A 15632-nucleotide genomic window follows, 5' to 3' on the forward strand; every position below is an offset into this window, starting at 1 on the left:
AAGGCACTCAAAATAGGTGCATGTGAGGCTATATGGCTCAGAAGACTTCAACTAAAGCAAAATACAAGGCACTCAAAATAGGTGCATGTGAGGCTATATGGCTTAGAAGACTATTGTCAGAGACAGATTACTTTGATGAGTCAAAGCCAACACCAATATACTACGATAATCAATCGACTCAACTATTAGCAAAGAATCCAATATATCACTCCAAGACAAAGCACATTGATATCAGAGAGCACTTCATCAGAGAAAGAGTGTTACTTGATGACATCACATTGTAACATTGTGGTAGCAAAGAGAATGTTGTAGATATCTTTACCAAACCATTGGGAAAGAGCTTTTTGATAAACATCAACAAGCTCTTGATTTGACACAGAGGAATGGCATTCCCATTAAAGGGGTTCAATCCTTCTTCCAGTCCCCATAATCATCATCTGGAGGGAAGGCCTACTTCATGATGTTGATCTTGAGGGAAGGTGTCGAGGATTCATCTCAACATCATCTGATCTTTTGTGCATAGTACTAATACAAAAGAGTGCTAAAAGGCACAAGGGTTGGAAACCCTAACCCTAAAGGGGTTTGTATATATTCATTCTTTTCAACTAATACTAGTGTATAGTTAGTCATTTGTGGTGTGCTCTCTAAATGTGCCCTCTCTTCTCCAATCCTCTCCCTCTCCCTCTAGCTATGCCCTCTCTCCTCATCTCCACTCTTCTCCTCTCCCTCTCCATATATTGCTCACATGAGAATGAGAGAAATAAAACACAATCACTTGGACCCCTTCGGCGGTGTAAATGTACTATACTGCGGACGCTCGAGACTTTTGCCAAGCTAGCCCTATAAAAGACTCCTGGGTGTTCTCTGGTAGACTAGCATCATTAGCCAAGCTACCATCAGTGTGGAAGGACCATGTTCTTTACTACGAGTTGAGGGAACAAATGAGACAATTAGGAAAATACCTCATAGAAATTTTGAACAAAATAAGAGTAGGCACATACAGCTAAGAAGACCTTAACAACTTGAAAAAAAGCAATACCTCATCTTTACTACATAAACGTTAACAAAGACAAGCACAATGAGAAGGTTCGAGATGCTACAAACACCATCATACATCTTAAAAATTATGGATGTCTAGCACAAAACATATAGTAAAAATATAAGTGTCTCAAATGACCCTAATTGTATAGGAGGCCTTCACAGTGAATTAAAACTAAAACAGGGAGTGATTATAGAAATATGTTTTGGTAACCTCGACATCATTGATGGTCTCATAAACCGCATGACGGCATCTTTAAGCTATTAAGTACAATAAACAAAACTACAATTGCATGGGTGCAATTCAATAGCATGAACACAGGAAAACAAATAAGAAAGAAACAATGCAATCTAAGGACATTCCAAGAACATGGACACCAATCCACCAAATTGCACGTGAATTCCAAACAGGAGAAAACAATCTTAATACAATATGCAGATAACAATTTCCAATTCAAGCAGTAGCAGAGCAAGAAGAATACATCGGTCCCGAGGACTATCAATGACTTCGTTGACATTCGATTCTTTAAAGATATAGTCGCATGGTCTAGTTTATACAACACTCTCACTCATATGTGACCCAATATACCTATACCTTCTAATAGAACTGAAGTAGAAACATATTAAAGTAGACAAGATTGTGCTACAAGAGATTGAAAGACTGAGGAGTTCAAGACCATGGCAAACTCAATAAATCAACTCCTCCATGCAAACACATGGAAATTGATACTTGCAATCGTTAAACACAATATCATGCAAAAAACACAAAAAAGACATCCTATCAAGCAACAACATACAAGCATAAAAAACAATTTGCCTACAAGAGATGCATGATGCAAATGAAAATAATGAGAACATACCAGGATTCAAAAGTATCCATTTGCAACAAGGATTACGAATTGCAACATATTACAAAGAAGAACTACAACCATAGAAAAAGAAATACTACTTCAAAGAAGGTATACATTGCTTACTCACAATCTCATCTTCACAAATTCATAAAAGATAGCTATCATCAACATCTACAAATCTCCCAAAGCATCAATAACCACACTCAATGGAAATTCTTATCGCGGAGACGAATACACCAACATACATCTTGGGTGACTTCAATATCAATATTGACTATAAAAAAGAAACAAAAACCGAAACGCATTGTAAAAGTTCATGTTTGCACACAACATGCAACAACTAATTCAGGCACCCACAAAAGTCCATGGCTAGTAGCAAAAAAAATAAAAATATAGTATAAACTTCGTCTACTAGTCCGACCATTCGCTTCTATACACGACAATCTAGGCCCCTTGAATGTTATTCAAATTGTTTAATTTTCACTAATTAATACTCTCTTGTTTGGGGACCTATTTGTAAGTGCATCTAAGGTTGGGTTTACACCGCCCCCTCACCATTCTCCAAAAGGTGGTGTGAAAGGCTATTGTCTAGGTGGTTTAATAGGAGTAAAGGGCCTCGACAACTCACACAAAAGATTTGTGTCCAGCTCATGAAGGCCACCTACTCCATGGCCAACTTCTCCAATTGTTACATAAACTAAGGGTGCTTACACACTGTGGGCGCCCAAGCTTCATTCAATGCATCTCCACTGTGGGCGGTCATGGTCCTTACGTCGAGGGCCCGGGGGAGGCTTTGAAAGTGAACCACGAACTTACCTCCATCATCTTCCAAGGTGATAGTGACCTACTTCCAAGTTCCAGCAGCCAATGAAGCAATGTCGGTGATTTTGGCTCGAGAGTCCACAAAGCAAGGGAAGAATTCTGTCAGTGATTTTGACGCGAGAGTCCGCAGATCACAACTTCGTCAAAGGAAGTGAGAACGATTGGGCCGCGGGCTGGTCTAAACCACCACACTGGTCGCCATCCTCCAATCTCTAATTCTTTGGAAACGAGTGCATTGCTTGTTTTATACATGAAGAGTTTTGTTACTTGCAAGCTCCATCATGGCTCCAGCCAAAGGCAAAGGGCGTCACCCTTCGCGTTCCATGACAAATCAGAGTTCCTCTGCCCTCCTCTCTGGTGAGTTTTTCTCTCTGGTTGATTCTACGAATGCCTAGCTTAGCTGTCTCTGCGTGTGATGTGTTTTCATAGAATATCATTCCTTGTATGTAGAAGTGGAACGAATCAAACACCAGGCCGAGAGAAAACCAGACGGTGCAATCAGGGAGTCGCTCCTTGGTCAGTGTGCTGAATTGCTTGAACAAGCATTAGCATCGAATCTTTCTTTGCACGAAGAGGAAGAAGCTTTTTTTGACCTGGTATGAATCTTCGCTTGTGCTTTTGATAGGCTATGCTAGCTCAATTGCAAATATTCACCGTTTCCCTTTTCAATGCAGGGAGAAGTCTATGCGTCCTTGGGAAATTCTGCTCAAGTTAGAATGTATGAGAATTTGGGTAGCGTGTGCAGTGGCAGCTTGCTTAAGGTCAATGCATTGAAAATTCAGCTAGATGCCTTGGAGCGATCAGCCAACTTCTACAGGTATTCTTTGAGCGAGTTTAAAAAAAAAAGTCTTATTAGAGATTTTTAAAGCCCGTCTTACTCCCTTCTGGTAACTCGATTCACTTGCAAAATTTAAAACTGTCATTGCCGTGGTATATACCTCAAACACGAGGTGTTTTGAATGCTACACCCAATGACACGCAGCAGAATTTGCTTATCACATTTATCTACAAAGATGGTTGATAAATGAAAAGCAGTCTACCTAGGTAGCTTCTGTCTATTTGCAAGAGCAGCATGGCGTGCTGGAATTGCAAAAGAAATGATCTACGGTGATGCTCAACAGGGCATGTTTTTGCGCTGAGAAGAGGAAAGCACATATTTCACCAGTGAGAGTTGAACGCATATTTAGAAGATTTACGAGTTGCCCCAGAACATCCTTCAAGCGTTAAGGCGGACTGAGTCTTTCATGCTGGATGGTTGAAATGTGATTGAATGTATAGGGTCACTGAAGGGGTAAGGCTGCTTGCTGCTGTCCATCGTTGGCTCTGCTGTTGCTGTGTACATTCTTGAAGGCTGGCCCATCAGATGGCTATGGCTGCCCTCAAGCTGCTCCTTATGCTTGGCCATTTGGAACTCCTGTTCATACTGTTATTGGTTCTGCAAGTGCTCTTCATGCATCATAAGCTAGTGATTGTGAAGGCATTTCGTGGTAGCTCAGAATTGTAGTGATAAACTACCATGTCTGTCATGTGCACAGATTGGTATCCGACGTATACTGGGTACACAAGACTAGCTCAGGTAGCCTGGGGAGGCTTAGAGCTAGGCAGGCTTGATTCTCGGGTTGAGTGGCAAGGGTACGAACCAGTTAGGGGTCTTCGCTATTTTTGGTGCTTGGGGCTCGAGTCTATAAAAGGGGCCCAGAGGGTTCAGTTCTCAGGGAGCCGATGGGAGCAAGTTTCATTCCCAGGTGCTAGGTCTAATCTTGGATTGAGTCGCGGACGCGCGTCTGCATCATAGCGTAGCCCAAGGCCCAGCAGCAGATCCCAGGCTTCACAGCGCCACCTGGTGGTATGGGACACCAGGTTGGTTAGGATCTGGATGGGAGTTCGTGCCAGTAGCTCAGCTCGTGGCTCGGAGGGGACATCTCCTGATTCGGGATCACATCCCGTAGATGTCATGGTTGGGTGGTGAGCAGCCTGCTCAGTTTCCTCACGTTGTGTGTGTTCTTGTGTTTTGCTTGCAGATCAGAGGTTTCAGGAGTGCTGGGACGTGTCAATGTCAAAGTGAAGAAAGAGTAGAACTGAGAAGAGAGGGTGGATGGGACAGAAGGTAGAGAAGGGGATTGACAGCAGAGAAAGAGTGAAGAGGGCTGGTGAAGAGGCTTGGGGCCTAGGTACCTTCACACCGTCGCTGTCCCGTCCCTCGAAAACACTTCCATTCAAATCTGAAAACACCCTTCAAAGACTACGTGCCTTCCTTGACACTCGAACTGTCACACCTCCACACTCCTCTAATAACACCTCCGAACAACAGCCCTAATCTCCACACAGTTTGCTGGCTCCAAACTCTCGGGTCTCTAGCCAACCTTATGCTCTGATGCCATGTGAGCAGTGCAGTGGAAACTGAACAAAAAGGAGAGAGCAAACCACACCACACACAAACTGAGACAAACTGCAAGGGATCTCACGGAAACTGTAACCGGCCTTTGGGATCTCCAAAGGGCAGTGAACAGATAACAACCGGCAAATACTCAATTTACAGCCACTTAGAACTTTCCACAGCAAGCCAAATCAACTTAGAACACAACACCTGAGAACTAGATTGCCCCCGTCTTGCACCGGACACCAGATTGGCCCTAAATTTAGGGGCCCTTTCGGTATTTCTTTATCTTTTACTGAGAAGGTGTGCAAATACAAGAATAGCACCACAGTGCATCAGCCCACAGACAACCAACTGAATAATCCGATCACAGGCACTTCCGTCCTGCTATGCAATAATAGAAAAGGCATCCCAGTCCAGTGCAACATTCCATGGCAGCCCTTCTTCCGAATCTGGCTGAGGGTTCTAGCCTAGTAGCTCTGATACCCACTAGGGGAGTCCTTGCATGAGAGAAATCAGCCCAATCCGTCTTGGTAGCTTTGAATACCTGTAAAGGGAGTCCTAGCAAGACAGGCCAGCAAAACAACGACACCTGGCTGTTCCTTGCAAACAGAAAGCCAGCTGTGCAAAGCAAAGGATGTGAAGGTTCTCAGGTAGTAGGAAAGCTCCCGGAAAGCAATCAACCGATTGAAAAGCTCAGGAAACCCTTGGGAAATCAGCAAACATGGAAAAACGAAATTCTTTGGCAAGATCTCTGGCACCCTGGTAGGTGAAAATCAGCAAAAGCAACCCTGGAAAACCTGTTGGAAGAGAATCACCAAGTCTGGAAGCAAATTGAGTTACTTGGAAGCTCCAAACTGCTTGGAAAAGTGCGATTTTGATAGGCTTCTGGCCTAAAAAGCTCTTGGGCCTCTAGGAAGGCATGAATAGCGGGCATGCAGCAAAAACGAACTCATCTGGAGGCTCCTGGCACAAAAACGAATTTCGTTTTTGAGCTTCCGGTAGCCTTGGCAGCCCACCAATAGCCCACAGACTGCCCTGGTAGTCAAAAATTGCAACTTATAAGGTTGAGGCAATAGGGTCTGTTGAAAAGTCCCTAATCACAGATTATGGGCTGGTTGTTCCCGTGAGATCTATGTGTGAGGTAGTGACCTCAAAAGATGTGGCTCATGTGAAGCTGAGCAAGACTCATGATACAAGTGTGATGGCTAATAGCCAGTGGAGTTGTGTGATGTCTTGGCAGGATAAGCTATAGGATCCTGGAGGCTTAGTGAGGATGTGGGTATATGGAAGGAGCTGGTGGCTACATCAATTTGGTGTGTTGTTGATTCCTTTTGATCCAGGGGGATGGTGGATTATGCATATCTGGCAGTGGAGGGTTCAGAGCTGTCCTTTTGATCCGGGAAGAGAAAAGCAGAGGCATAGAGTACAAGCTTGCTTTGTTTTTGATCCAGGTGGTTCGTTGATTTTTTTCTTTTAGCTGCTGGACATGAATGTCACAGCAGAAGAGTGGGGTTGCTAGAGATGTGTGGAATATGTTTTCCGCTTGTTGCATGCTGATGGCTAGGTGCATAGCTATGTACATAGCTAGTTGGTGGTGGCTTTGAGTTATGGACACCCTCATAAAGGACTCTACATTGATGTATATATTTTCTTGAGATGGTAGATACTTCTACGGGAACTTTTGGGAAATGATGAAGTGCAGTGTGGGTGCACCAGACAATCGAGAGCATGGTATCCAGAGTGTGTGAGTGTTGATTGTGGTTGTTTTGTAAACCCATTGAGTCCGGATTGTGTTCATCATATGTGGATGGTCGGTGGGCAATTAGATGCTAAGCGCTTGTGGCATGCATTGGTGTGCCTAAGGTTGGAATGTGGGTAGAGGCCTTGGTCTAAGTTTTGTGGGAATCCTTGGGAGTGGTAAAAAGGCAGCATGAAGTGGCTAATTAAGGTGACATGGCTTATATCAAGGAAGGCAAGCCATGCATGCCATGTGCTACGTGATGGAAGAAGAGTTTTCTAGATGGTGAGTTGGAGTTACGTGGGGAAGGTGGTTGGAGAATGATTCGGAAGGGTGCGCACGTCGCTACTGTGTGGGCTAGGAGGATCTTAGAAGAAGGGGAAGGAGTTCACATGAGCAAAGGTTCTGCTGGAGAGGTCGACGGTGGCCAGTGTGGAGGGCTTCACGGTCTTGGGTGATGGGATCGTGACAGCGGGTGGAGGACATATACGAGGGAGACAAAGAGACCACGAGAGCTCTGAGGGAATCGTGGGCTCACAGAGAATGAGTAGGTGAGCTTTGAGGCAACAAGGAGACGAGATGATGGGCAGGGGAAGCTTCTTGTGAAGGGAGGGGCTTGGAGAGTGGGTTGGCGTTGCTACGACAGGCTTGGAGGTCCGTCGGAGGGGCTGTTCTCTGGGGAGCTTGGTTGGAGAGGATAGAGAAGCTGCTGGAGTTTGGAAGGAGGAGCATGCGAGCTTAGAAGAAGCGAGGGGGTCATTTGTTCTGCGAGCTGAGGGTGGTGGGGAATTGCTTGGAGGTTCCAAAGGCTTGGGGGGCGACATGGAGAGCTTGCTGACGGTGGGTGCAACAGTGAGCTGGAGAAGGGATCATAGGCTCATAGCACATGAGGAGGTGAGCTCAGAGGCAACGAGGAGATAGCAGTGGTGATACGTGAGCTCAGGGACGGGGAACTTCGGGTGGTGTGTGGATCTTGATTGCGGGTGGAAGCACCTTGGAAGAGGGAGAGCATATATCATGAGGAGAAGATAAACTGTGTGATGGTGTTGCTTTCCAGCGGGCTATTGCTTTACTCGGAGCCTGGGAGGAGGGGGTGTGTGTTCAGAGAGCAGCTTGGAGAAGCTGCAATGCTCAGATCGCATGCAAGAGGCGGAAGCTCTGTGATGCAAGGGAGAAAGCCATAAAGCTAGGATCATCATGAAAGTAGAGACTTGACTATGGCGTTCCTAAGTAGTAGGCTGAGAGTGTCCCGATCGATGGCATGGGTGTTCAGTGGAGAGGTTGTGTGGCTACTTTAATCTCCCTTACAAAATGGACGTTTTGGTATTAGCTGAGGCTAATGTGTGGGGAGCTCTTGTCTGGCCGTGGGTGTCACTACTATATAAGGTGGGTATAGAGTGAGCAGGAGAATAGCTATGAGGTAGCTATTGTAGCTTGAAGGCAGAGATGAGCAAAGAATGGTGGGTTACATCATTTCTAGTGCTTGTTGATGATCTTGGGGAAGATATAATAAGATTTTTGACCGTGGTCACTGTTATGCTCTAGCCGAGATAGCATGACCTCGGAAAGATCGGTGGGCAATTTCTCTTAGATGATCGACTTTTGTATTTTATGTGCGTAAATAAAATGGTCAAGGGAAGTAACTGCCAAGGTCCTAGGTGAGGGTGTATTGGCATCGACTAGGTGGTTCTGAGTGCTAAGGCCTAGGTGCACCTAAATGTGTAATAATGCCAAGGGGCAAATGTTTTAATTGTGCCCCAAGAGAGGGGTAAATGGTGTACCAAGCTAAAGGTCTAGAATGATGACATGTGGCAGAGGGAACCATCTAGGGAACTGAGGGCTTGTGGATAAGCATGAAGGAAATAAAGTTACGTATCTTTTGAGAGCATGCCATCCATGAGATAGGCTGGGAGGAAATACGGATGCCTACGCCTGTGACTATGTTTTTACCCGTGATCGACGAAACAAAAGAGAGATGTGTGAATCTGGCTTGCCTGTGATTGACGAGAAAAACAGATGGATTAGTTAGAGTTCGTGTCATTTGGTATCAGAGCGGCTAATGAGAGAAGGGAGCGCGGGATTTGTGACGATACACAAGAGCAGTCGCATCGAGTCCTTCTTGCCACGGATTGCTTTCGCTTGCCGCTGGCAAAGGATTTGGAGCCAGGGAATGGTGGCGCATGAGGCTGATGACGAGCAGCAAGAGCGCACGGACGGCTGAATTCGCCAGGCAATGAGATGGGTGACAGACGGTATTGTCGAAGGCACGTCAGGGGGTGTTTGTGAACAAAGGGCTCATGAGAGACGTGATGGCGACTCCAGGGGCTCGTGGCCTCCATGCGACGGGGTAGACCTGAGAGGCACCTGGTGGATGATATGAGGTGCTCTGAGAAGCTGTAGGCATTGATCGTATTTGATGAAGGCACAGATTACCTTCATGCAGGCGCACGTCTGACGAAACAGAATAAGAGTTAACTATTTCGGAAGGGGCTAGCAGAAAAATTACTGGAAGAAGGTCGCCGTCCCCTTCGCCATTTCCTAAACATTCTGCACAGGGAAGTTGACGACGCGCCTCACGTGCAAGTGCTGGTGTGGCAGACCTTTGGTTAGTGTAACCCTGGTGTAGCTAACTGCAGATAATTCATCTGGTACCAACCTGTTCACCAAACCAGAGCCAGTTGGTCCAGTTAGTGTAACCAGACAGTTATCCATCCAATTACTGTGAAAAAAAAAAAAGAGAAAAAAAAAGGAGAGTTTTTTGGCCACCAGTTTCCACTTATCTGCTGTCAGTTAATTTCCTGTCAGAAAAACAGAGTTTTGCAGCAACATAGAGAAAAAGGGTGTCAGATGCATTTGAATGCCATTTGCAATAACCAGAAAAGGGACAGCTGTTTGAGGTTTTGAACGTCATCACCGTTGAAGAAGACCAGGCTGATTCCAAAAGAGTGGGACTACGTCTAAGAAAGAAGGGCGTACGAACTCGAATTACGTGGAGCTTCCAGGGAGCAGTTTTCTTTTCTCTTCTATACAAATTTTCAATTTGCAGTTTATTATTCCTGTACAGCAAAAGGGGAATTCAAAGTGTGATATACTTTTGGGGTTTTGACATACGGAAAGAAGTTGAAAAAAAAATTAAAAATTTTCCCTTTTGAAAGAATGGAGGCAGAGGGACAAGATTCCAGGGTAAATCCTGGTGAATCTAGAGCGCAATCTATGCAAGAAGTGTCCCATCACACAACACCTACTCTGGTGGGTAGGATTTTTGTATTAGAAGATGCTTTATAGCAGATCATGAACCAACAGCTTCAAGTGAACGCTGGTCAAAATGAAATGAGGGAGATGGTGCAAGCCTTGTCGGCTAGACCATCTAGAAATGAAAAGGGCAAAGCTCCAGCAGAGCTAGAGCCCAGTATACACACTCATCAGAGCGTGCGAAGGTCAAGGTACCTAATATTGCCAACTATAGACCGGAGAAGTACGCTGGTCGGATGACCGAGCGCAGTTCTGATGTGATCGAGGTTTGGTTACACAAGTGGGAAGAAGCCTTCGCCATTTGTGAAATCAGATCTGATCTAAAGAAAATCTGCGAGACCACTCACCTGTTTATTGAGGCAGCGGATAGATGGTGGATAAAGCAACAGAAAGATCAAGTTGCCCCTACCACCTGGGAAGGGTTTAAGACTGAATTTAAGAAATACTTTCTTCCATCTGACGAAGAGTCCCGAGCTTGGGATGCTTATAGAAACCTTCGCCAGAGGAATTTGTCGGTGGCAGAGTACACTGACAAATTCAGGGAATGTGTTATGAAGATAACAGACCCTCTCCCTATGTTAGTTTAGTTAAAAGACTATATCTATGGACTGAATGACAAGATTAAAATGGAAGTTCGGGCTAACTATGTGACTACATTAGATGAATCTATTACAGTAGCCCTGAACTATGAGGATGCCAGAGGCAGACCTAGTGGGTTTGTGTAGGCAGGGACTCAGCATGAGTACCCGAGAAAAGGGGGATTTCAGAGGAAATGGACTTTAAAGACAAGTGTCTCGCAGCCAAGCGGCCAAACCAAGCAGGTGAAGCCGGTTGAGGGACAAGCAAAGACAAGTACCACCGTTGGGGTGAAAAGAAAAGTAACTCCACTGGCAGCCCGGGCTTGGTCAAAGTCCTCGTTGATCCCTGAGCAAAAAGAGAAAGCTAGAAAAGAAGGATTGTGCTTCGGCTGCCTTCAGCGACATCAGTGGAAAGATTGTCCACTGAACAAAGACTGTCGCACGGCCAATATGATAATATTTGAATGCGACGCGGAAATGCAGGAGAGTCCCAATGCGGAACATATGCAGATGCAATTGGCGGGACCTTCTCAGAGGTTAGTACCTGTGTTGTTAAGTGTGTTTGTTACTAAGTTAGTAAGCGGTGCACCTGATAACATTCTTTCAAAGCCCGCAGCAACGGGGTATATGGTTTTCGATGAGCCCGAGTTGATTAAAATGAAAGGACAAGTAGCCAATCATGATGTGATTGTGTTGTTTGACTCAGCGTCAACGCACAATGTAATCAACTCGAAGCTTATTAAGAGGCTCAAGTTGAAAACTAGTCCGTGTGACTATGCTTATACGGTCAGGATGGCGGACGGAAGTTCAACTAAAGTATGGGACCAAAGGGTTATCCAGTTGGAACTTCGAATTCAGGACTATGTTGAGAAGCTGGACTTTGAATTGACCAGGCTTGCTCACGCAGATATAGCCCTAGGCATGGCTTGGCATTTTTGGAAAAATCTAGCCATTGATTGGAAAAAGCATATTTACTAGTTCAAGATGAACGGGGTAGAATATGTTTTGCGAGGTGAGAAGGATTTACCTCGAGGACCGTTGATTTCAGCCATGGAAAGAGTTTCTGTGTCTGTGTATAGCATCGGTAGAGTCACAGAAACTCTGAAAGAGTTTCTGTGTCTGTGTATAGCATCGGTAGAGTCGATTGATGATGCATCGACTAGCACTGAGGCTACCCAAGAAGGGAAAATGGCTGAGTTGGCTAAAGAAATATCGGAGAAGTTCTCTGATTGTTTTAGGGATGAGTTACCTTATGGGTTACCTACAGAGCGGAATGTTCAACATAAAATTGAGCTTATCCCGGGGGCAAAACCTGTAAATAGACCTCCCTATAGATTAAGCTTTACAGAAGGAGTTGAGGTGCGAAGACAACTGGAAGAATACCTCAAGCTGGGGCAGATTCAACCCAGTTTTTCACTTTTTGCTTCGCCAGTGATATTAAAGAGGAAGAAAGATGATACTTTTCGCCTCTGTATAGATTACAGAGCATTGAATAATATCACTGTTAAGCATAGGTATCCGATGGCTCGGATCGATGATTTGCTAGACGCATTACATGGGGCCGTAATTTTCAGCAAAATAGATCTTAAGTGTGGCTACCATCAGATCCGTATTAGAGCCGAGGATGTGCATAAAACCGCTTTTAGAAGCAGGTTTGGTCATTATGAGTTTTTGGTAATGCCCTTTGGACTTACCAATGCTCCAGCTACATTCGTCATGCTTATGAACGATTTACTACGTCCGTATATCGGAAAGTTTGTAGTACATTTTATTGATGATATTCTGCTATTCAGTAAAAGTATTACTGAGCATCATGAATACTTAAGAATAGTGTTCAGTACTTTGAGGAAAGCCAGTCTTTATGTAAATAAAAAGAAAACTATACTGTGTATGGTTAGACTTGAATACTTAGGATTCATAATTACTCCAGAGGGGGTAGAAATGGATCCAAAGAAAGTGGCTGCGATACTGACTTGGCCAATCCCTCTGACCGCTTTGCGATCATTCTTGGGATTTGTCCAATTTTATCGAAGGCATATCAAAGAATATTCCGAAATAGTATCGCCATTGACTGATATGACCTCACATAAAGTACCTTTTATATGGGGACAGAATCAATAGGAAAGTTTTAACACCATAAAACAAGCTGTGGTCACAGGACCGGTGTTAAAAATAGTTGATCCCCAGAAACCGTTGTTTCTTGAAACCGATGCAAGTGGCATTGCGGTAGGAGCAGTTCTCCTCCAAGAGGGAAGGCCAATAGCCTTTGAAAGCAAGAAGCTTTCTCCCTCTCAAAGGAATTGGCCAACTCATGAATTAGAGTTGTATGTTGTTGTCCATGCTTTGAAAACGTGGCGACATTATTTGTATGGATCAGAGTTTTATGTGGATGTTGATCATGATACTCTGAAACATTTTTGTAAACAACCTGACTTGAGAGGCCGCCAAGCTAGGTGGGTAGAACTCATGCAGGAGTTTAATTTGACGATTCGGTACCGAAGAGGAAAAGATAATAAAGTTGCTGATGCATTGTCACGCATTATGCATAACATGAGTTTCACGGTGTTAGAGAGTGCTCTAATGGCCGAGATTAGAAAAACTCAAAAGGTGGACGAGTTTGTCCAGAGTCCCTGGCATCCAAAAAAGGCGAAACTTATGCAAGATATGCCATAAGGGATGGTATGCTGAAAAGAAATGGCAAGGTAGTAGTACCTAATCAGAATGATCTCAGGCAGAGAGTCATTCGACAGTGCCATGATAGTCCATGTGCGGGACATCCAGGAGTCGAGAAGACATATGATCTCGTGAAGCGAGATTTCTTTTGGCCAAAGATGAAAAAGCATATTCATGAATATGTGACACGTTGTTTTTCGTGTCAGGTAAGTAAGGCCGAGCGGGTGAAGCCACCCGGACTTTTACAGCCCTTGGAGATACCACTAAGTAAGTGGGAGAGCATTTCCATGGACTTTATTGTAGGGCTGCCTACGACACAAGATGGATATGATTCTATCCTTGTGGTGGTTGATCGTCTTACCAAGATGACTCACTTCATTTCAACTAAAGAGTTTGTTAGTGCCCCGCAAGTGGCGGATTTATTTATTAGACATATATTTCGTCTGCATGGATTACCAAAATCCATAGTGTCAGACCGAGATGTCAAATTTACCGGTCATTTTTGGACGGCGGTATTTGAGACACTAAGGACTGAGTTGGGAATGAGTAGTGGGGATCATCCAAAAACGGATGGTCAGACAGAAAGAATCAACCAAATTTTAGAGGATATGCTTAGAGCATATGTGTCATTGAGGCAACATACATGGGACAAGTGGTTGCCATTGTTAGAGTTTGCCTACAATGATAGAAAACATTCCTCTACAGGGTTCAGTCCGTTTGAACTGAACTATGGTTATAGACCAACGAATCCAACTATAGTTAGAATACCTTAGAAAGTGCCTAGTGCCGCGAACTTTGTGGTTCAGATGCGGGAAATGCCAGCACTTGCGAGAGCTAACATCTGCCAAGCTATGGATAGAGCTAAGGCGTATGTAGATGAAAATCGATCCGCTAGAGAATTTAAGGAAGGAGAAAAAGTTTTTCTCAGAGTTTCTTCGCACTCTAAGTCTTTGACTGCAGGAGAGTATGCTAAGCTATCACCTCGATATTGTGGGCCATGGTTAATTCTAAAAAGAATAGGCAAGGTAGCCTATAAATTAGAATTACCACCGGGGTGTAAGGTGCACCCAGTGTTTCATGTTTTTCGTTTAAAGAAATTTTTGCATACTGGTGACTCACTAATCGAAGGTGTTGTTTTGTTTCAGGAGATAGAGGATAATGCAAGACGCAAACCAACAAGAATCCTGGACCGAGGAATAATGCAAGTGCGAAATCGGAAGATACCCACGGTGTTGGTTGCATGGCATGGTTTACCTCTATCAGAAGCTACTTGGGAATCCGTATACCAGTTACGGAGAGTATTCCCAGATTTCATCATCGAGGACGCTGATGCTTGAAGAGGGAAGGAATGTTATGCTCCAGCCGAGATAGCATGACCTCGGAAAGATCGGTGGGCAATTTCTCTTAGATGACCGACTTTTGTAATATTTTATGTGCGTAAATAAAATGGTCAAGGGAAGTAACTGCCAAGGTCCTAGGTGAGGGTGTATTGGCATCGACTAGGTGGTTCTGAGTGCTAAGGCCTAGGTGCACCTAAATGTGTAATAATGCCCAGGGGCAAATGTTTTAATTGTGCCCCAAGAGAGGAGTAAATGGTATACCAAGCTAAAGGTCTAGAATGATGACATGTGGCAGAGGGAACCATCTAGGAAACTGAGGGCTTGTGGATAAGCATGAAGGAAATAAAGTTATGTATCTTTTGAGAGCATGCCATCCATGAGATAGGCTGGGAGGAAATACGGATGCCTATGCCTGTGACTATGTTTTTACCTGTGATCGACGAAACAAAAGAGAGATGTGTGAATCTGGCTTACTTGTGATTGACGAGAAAAACAAACGGATTAGTTAGAGTTCGTGTCAGTCACTTTGTGGGTGGTTGTCTTGTGAGTTGTGGTTTTTTTAATATAAGGTGTACTTCTCAGTTGTGTCAGGAGATACATGGCATCTGATATTGCATGTAAAAGATGAAGAGTGGATTGATATGAGTTTGCCAGATCAGGAGAATATTCCTGAGGAAGTTTTTTATCTGGGATTATGTAAAGATGAGGATTTGGAATAAAAGTACATTTTGTATGTTATTGGGTGGCTTTAATAAATGTGAACTGTGGATGTAATAGACTATAAAGGTATATGTAGCTCTACTGTGTTTTTTGCATCTAACGTTTGGAGCTTTAGGACACGGAGTTGAGGAGGGCTGAGTATTCTTACCATTCCGCTCGTGCTTGTTGGGTACAGCAAGGGGATAAGATGAGCTGCCAGTTCTTTCAGGCCACAGGGCCTAGGTTAGTAGGTGCCCAGTT

General features: G+C 44.3%; 1 pseudogene across 1 annotated transcript in view; it reads left to right on the top strand.

Moving 5' to 3' along the window:
• The first annotated feature begins 2676 nt into the window (after positions 1-2676).
• LOC147902396 (uncharacterized) overlaps positions 2677-15632 on the top strand; it is a 39999-nt pseudogene continuing 27043 nt past the window's right edge. Inside the window, exons 1-3 of the transcript XR_015540893.1 lie at positions 2677-3068; positions 3162-3307; positions 3386-3528. The product of XR_015540893.1 is annotated as an uncharacterized LOC147902396 (transcript). The remainder of the gene's footprint in view (positions 3069-3161; positions 3308-3385; positions 3529-15632) is intronic.

Source organism: Dipteris shenzhenensis, chromosome 4 (assembly GCF_047967505.1).
Source record: "Dipteris shenzhenensis isolate YYH24624 ecotype China chromosome 4, Dip_SZ_1.0, whole genome shotgun sequence".
Classification (NCBI taxonomy): Eukaryota; Viridiplantae; Streptophyta; class Polypodiopsida; order Gleicheniales; family Dipteridaceae; genus Dipteris; species Dipteris shenzhenensis.